This window comes from Aegilops tauschii, chromosome 6 (assembly GCF_002575655.3).
Source record: "Aegilops tauschii subsp. strangulata cultivar AL8/78 chromosome 6, Aet v6.0, whole genome shotgun sequence".
Classification (NCBI taxonomy): domain Eukaryota; kingdom Viridiplantae; phylum Streptophyta; class Magnoliopsida; order Poales; family Poaceae; genus Aegilops; species Aegilops tauschii.
Genome location: NC_053040.3, coordinates 183,556,423 through 183,563,359, shown reverse-complemented (window position 1 = coordinate 183,563,359; position 6,937 = coordinate 183,556,423).

The following is a 6,937-nucleotide window of genomic DNA, read 5'->3' as shown; positions in this document are numbered from 1 at the left end:
CCTTGAGTTTAGAATTGAATCAAATCAAATATTCATATGAAAGATGCAAATAATTAAGAAAAGATCATACAACCAGAACTAAGTTTTCCTATGAAGCTAAATCCTTTACAAAATACATAATATTTGTCCATTTAAAAACTAATTGCTGTGTAGTTGCTCCTCGCTCCTACAATTCACTCCTTTTCTAATCTTGAGCTACCCTGAAAAAGGAAGATGACAGAGAAAAAATTAGAACGTAAGCTTTTAGAGCAGTGTGTGAAGAAATGTACTTGATGAAATTGGTAAGAGATGTACCAGTGTTTGGTGGCTTGTTTTGAGGTCGTGAAGGAGTGCTCGGGAATGTTTTTTACCTAAAAAGCACATTGATTCTTCATAAATAATAAACCATAAGTATGTACATTGGAGCATAATCGATGATTGTATGGAAGTGTACTTACTGGCTCGATTCAGTAATTTTTTTGAAATTTAAGTATGATATCTAATTAAAATGATTTGAAGTACATCTCTTTTTACATCAATAAGAATCTTACAAGTATTTTGTCTTCAGGATGTGAGAACCTCTAGCATCAAAATGTTTGACATTTCTCTTGTGGTCTAGACGTTTCCAGCATGGTATAAAAGGGAAACTTAAGGACATAGTCCATCTGAAATTATCAACGCACAGAATTAGACATAATTTGAGAATAAGCTGCCAGACCAATAGCATATGTTGTCTAGGATTAATTCATGTTCTGATACACTGACTGTTGAAGCCTTGTATAGTTCCAGTACAGTGACAAAGAAATATGAGGTTCTAGATTAGCAAAATGTACAAAATTAGGCTAGCCTGCATCTAATATGTTTGGTACTCAATACTGGAAGAAAAGCAGTACGCGCCCCAACCACTTTCCTACTTGTACTACATGGTGTTATACCATCATACTCAGTGTAACACCCCCAATGCCATGCTACAGTAACCCTCCGTGATTAAGCTAATCATTTTTTTTCAACAGTGCTTAATCACCTTTATTCTATATCCCATTTGAAATTCCAGTCAATTCAAATTCAAGTGAAGTTTGAAGTTGATCAAAAGTTGCTGGCAAAATGTTCATCATTTGTCTAAAACCCATAACAATTATTTGTTAAGGAACACCACATCACTTTCCTGCAGAGATGAGCTTTAGCAATAATAACAACACCAATTCAGCATTTTTAATGCTATCCTATTTTTGAAAAATACAAATGAATTCCTCTGGTCTCCAAAATATTTATGGCACTGTCTATAATCACCGGGGATTTAATGGGACACCTCCCCAATTTTTCTTAAGTGAAATAGTTGACCAAATAATTCCCTTTCTCTCTTTGTTAAAAATAAAAGCAAAAACAGAAAAAGGAAATGGAAAAGGAGGAAAAGAAAAGGGGCAAAGTGCTCTGTGCACTTAGGCCTGCCAACAAAGTGGCCGGCCCAGCCCGCTAACCGGGTCATCACCTACCTCCTGTTCACAGGAGCACGGTGGACGCCCGTGCGTCGTCCACAGCTCGGATCGGCCACGGGTCGACCATCCGGCAGCTCCGTGGTGACCTCAAGTCCCCGACGACGCCCCCGATCGAACCCTCACCCTAGACGCCCCTCAGTTTCCCCCCCTCTCTCTCTCGTTCTCCTCCCCATAGAGCGCACCCGAGCTGCGCCGCCATGAACGAGCTCGCCCACGCAGCCGCCGTGCCCTCCTCGCCGTCCACTCGTGCACAGGTGGACCGCCGTCGTCCTCCGCGTCATCTACGCGCCACTATTCGCGCTCTGGGGCTCGGGATCGCCATCGACGCCGTCTTCCCCGTCTCTCTATCGCCGACCTCCGCTGCCTCGATTCACTGCACCGAGACCTCCCCGAGCACGCTGCCGTCCCCCTGCAGCCTCGCCGTGAGCTTCTCCCCCTCCTCCCCTCTCCTTTCGCTCTCGCGCGCCTCCTAGCTAGCTCGCCCGCCGTCGCCCGAGCGCGTTGCCGCCGCCGAGCTCGGCGCCGTGGCCATGGTCGCCTTCACATGCGGCCGAGCGCCGCATCGTGCTCCTGGGGTTCCCAGGGGCCCAACGCGCGCGTCCGCTGCTCTCGCCAAGCCCCGTAGCCCGATCCCCGCCAACGCCCGTTTCGGCCGTCCGCCCCGCTCGACGCCGTCGTCGTTGCAGCCCGCCGCCGCCTGAGCTAAGGCCGCAGTTGGATGCGCCGCTCCTCCTGCGTTCGAACGAGCCCGGCCGAGCTCGAAACGGCCCCCTGTGGCGCTTTTCCGGCGAAGTCCCGAGCTACGCCGCCGCGATCTGCGTCGCCGGAGCTTCACTGTCGGCCACGCCGATGTGGCTGGCCTGGCCCCACCTCCGGGCCACTGCCAGTGGGCCCCGCGGGCCCGGTTGACTGGGTTGACCCAGTCAACATGCTGACTGGACAACCCAGTGTCATTGACATGCGGGCCCCACAGTTTTTAAGTTAATTAAAACGTTTTTTTAACTAAAATTAATTAGTTAATCTAATTAGTCATTGACATGTGGGGCCCAACCACTAATTAACTCTGTTTAGCTAAATTACGCTGCTGTTAGCCCCACTGTCTATGACAGGTGGGACCCAGCTGCCAGGTTTGACCTGAACAGCCGCGGTTGACCTGTTGACCTCAGCTGACATCATGCTGATGTCATATTCCATTTCTGTTATTTTGAATAATTCCAGAAAATACTTTAATCTTTAGAAAATCATATAAATTAATCCGTAGCTCGGATGAAAAAGTTTTATACATGAAAGTTGCTCAGAACGACGAGACGAATCCGAATACGCAGCACGTTCATCCGCCACACATCCCTAACCTATCGAACTCGCAACTTTCCCCCTCCGATTCATCTGTCCGAAAACGTGAAACACCGGGAATACTTTCCCGGATGTTTCCCCCCTTCGCCGGTATCACCTACTACCGTGATTGGGCATGCCTAGCATCACGCTTTGTCATGTCATGCATCGTCATGCATTTGTTTGCATTGTATTTATTGTTTCTTCCCCCTCTTCTCTTCGGTAGACTACGAGACCGACGCCGTTGCTGGTGCCCCGACCGACTACGCTGTTGACGACCCCTCCTTCTTGCCAGAGCAATCAGGCAAGCCCCCCCCCCTTGATCACCAGATATCGCCTATTCTTCTCTATACTGCTTGCATTAGAGTAGTGTAGCATGTTACTGCTTTCGGTTAGTCCTATTCTGTTGCATAGCCTCTCATTGTTGCTACAGTTGTTACCCTTACCTGCTATCCTACTGCTTAGTATAGGATGCTAGTGTTCCATCAGTGACCCTACACTCTTGTCCGTCTGCCATGCTATACTACTGGGCCGTGATCACTTCGGGAGGTGATCACGGGTATATACTATATACTTTATATACATGACACATGTGGTGACTAAAGTCGGGTCGGCTCGTTGAGTACCCGCAAGTGATTCTGATGAGGGGGCTGAAAGGACAGGTGGCTCCATCCCGGTAGAGGTGGGCCTGGGTTCCTGACGGCCCCCGACTGTTACTTTGTGGCGGAGCGACAGGGCAGGTTGAGACCACCTAGGAGAGAGGTGGGCCTGGCCCTGGTCGGCGTTCGCGGATACTTAACACGCTTAACGAGATCTTGGTATTTGATCTGAGTCTGGCCATTTGGTCTATACGCACTAACCAGCTACGCGGGAACAGTTATGGGCACTCGACGTCGTGGTATCAGCCGAAACTCTTTTTGACGTCAGCGACTGAGTGGCGCGCGCCGCATTGGACCGTAAGCTCGCGCTTGTATTAAGGGGGCTAGGTCTGCTTCCGGCCGCGTACGCAACGTGTAGGTGTGCAATGGGAGATGGGCCCAGACCCCTGCGCGCATAGGGTTTAGACCGGCGCACTGACCTCTCTGTTGAGCCTAGGTGGGGCTGCGACGTGTTGACCTTCCGAGGCCGGGCATGACCCAGAAAAGTGTGTCCGGCCAAATGGGATCGAGCGTGTTGGGTTATGTGGTGCACCCCTGCAGGGAAGTTTATCTATCCGAATAGCCGTGTCCCTCGGAAAAAGGACGACCCGGAGTTGTACCTTGACCTTATGACAACTAGAACCGGATACTTAATAAAACACGCCCTTCCAAGTGCCAGATACAACCTGGTGATCGCTCTCTAACAGGGCGACGAGGAGGGGATCGCCGGGTTAGGATTATGCTATGCGATGCTACTTGGAGGACTTCAATCTACTCTCTTCTACATGCTGCAAGATGGAGGCTGCCAGAAGCGTAGTCTTCGACAGGACTAGCTATCCCCCCTTATTCTGGCATTCTGCAGTTCAGTCCACCGTTATGGTCCTTTACACATATACCCATGCATATGTAGTGTAGCTCCTTGCTTGCGAGTACTTTGGATGAGTACTCACGGTTGCTTCTCTCCCTCTTTTCCCCCTTTCCTTTCTACCTGGTTGTCGCAACCAGATGCGGGAGTCCAGGAGCCAAACGCCACCGTCGACGACGACTCCTATGACACTGGAGGTGCCTACTACTACGTGCAGCCCGCTGACGACGACCAGGAGTAGTTAGGAGGATCCCAGGCAGGAGCCCTGCGCCTCGTTCAATCTGTATCCCAGTTTGTGCTAGCCTTCTTAAGGCAAACTTGTTTAACTTATGTCTGTACTCAGATATTGTTGCTTCCGCTGACTCGCCTATGATCGAGCACCTGTATTCGATCCCTCGAGGCCCCTGGCTTGTATTATGATGCTTGTATGACTTAATTATGTTTTAGAGCTGTGTTGTGATATCTTCCCGTGAGTCCCTGATCTTGATCGTACACATTTGCATGCATGATTAGTGTACGGTCAAATCGGGGGCGTCACACTCAGAGTACAGGAATATGAAGTATTGGTATGTGCAGTATAGTATATGATCTTTTTGTCTCTAATTGCATGTCTCAATCACTCAAAATAAATCTTTCACCTTTGTTGCAGATTTTGAAGTCCCGGACTAATTTTGCATGGCTGCCATGCTACCTGTTAACAACCACATGTATTCAGTGGAAGGACTGAAACTTCTTTTGCTCAGACACAGTGATAATTGAGCTCCGCCAAATTTTCATGCATTGGAAAACACAACAATCTTTGCATGCATGTTCAATCCAATACTGATTTTTTATGAAGAAAAGAAACACAATATTACACTTCAAATAACAGAATAAGATAAAATTACTATTAATTAAGAAATGGAGGTCCGTAACAAGGAACCCTAACCAACAAGGGCAGTAATTTCCACACATTCTAATTTGTAATCTGGAAATTAAGATTTCCAGAGAAAGAACCAACAAGAGGCAATGATATAAACAAAAGGTGTGGTTAGGCTTAGTTAAGAATATTGGAACAACCGATACCATTAGCTACCAAGAAAAAGAAGCACCAGGTGAAGAAATAAGTAGTAGATTGTTGGAGATCAGATCAGACACTGCGACGCTGCACATCATCTCTCAAATCCCTTCGCATCGAATTAGTTCAGCGCTGCACATCATGATTTGGCGACCTCAATATTTCCATGACCCCATCACAATGTCGTATAAATAATTGTTTAACGAAAGGCAATGCAAGGAGTATAATATGTATATCTAGTCGAGCCTAATTCTCTTTCATATTTCTTCTACAGAGTCTGAAACTCATATCCCAAGCAATCAGCAACACGTGGAGCTTCAGTGGGACAAAATAATGACCGACTCGCTATTTTGCACTGTTTCCATGAATAAGATCATAGATCCATGCCCTGATTCTCATCCTGCAAATTGCAATAAGAGATGTAAGCTATAAATAAACATGTAAAACAAAAAATGCCATGCACTTACCACACAAATTAGAATCTACACTAATTTTTTGGTTAAAATCATGGCAATTTGAAAAGAACCAGAACCACAACTCATTGGCTTGAAATCCTTCCTGTGCGTTGACGAAATTACAAGCATGTACATAATTTATAGAAGCCCAACCCAATAGAATCTCGCATGAGGAGGTTACAATACAAGAGAAAGAGCTCACCTCCTTTTTCCTTGTGAGGTTCCAGATCCTCCATGTCATGTTCTCCAACAGTGTGTTCCTCATTCGCCTATGACACATCTTGCAAATCGATCAATAAATCCGAAGCAAACAGAAGAAATCTTGTCATGTTCTCCGGCAACAAATGGATATCTACAAGGAATCAAGAACTAACAAAATAAAAGCAAGAGTAAACTTGTGATAAATGGAGTTTTCAATTTCACAAATAACCATCAGCAGTTAGTAGCACATCGCAGCCGCAGCAGAACCAGCAGAAGATAACAACACCGAACAGATACAACCAGCATCACACACATATCTCCAGCAGCACAGATAGTAGCCGTACTCCACAAATTAAGATCTAGATAGGAAACTGAGAGAAGCGAGCCTGAGCCTAATGTGTAATAACTAACCAGCGTAATTAGCTTATCAGCAAAGAGATTTCATTCATCACATCGTCTTCTATTTGATAGTGCCCAGATAAGTAATCAACTAGAGCTTCATTCATTAAATCTAGTCTGAGAATTGGACAAATCTGCCTATATTTAGCCTCCAATTTTGTACTTTGGTGGCTCTCTTTGTGTACAATTGAGAGAGGTTCAAGAAGAGAGATAGGGTAAGGGAGACGGCGCCGAGGGGAGCGAGGGAGTATCTGCGCATGGAGGGAAGACTGGCCTCACCGGCGTCCACCAGTGGTGGCGAGGAGGCCATATGGACGATGACTGCCTCAAGCAGAAGAACAGCGCCGATGACGGATCTTTCGAGCTCTCATTGCAGTTGTCAACACCCACCTCGTCGTCCTCGTCAAGAGGCCCCATCATCGTTCACCAGCGCTGTCGGCTGGTGCTCCTACCACCCAGCACCTCTGACAACCACTTCGATCGAATCGATCTGCCACCTCCCTCGTCGAGTCAGA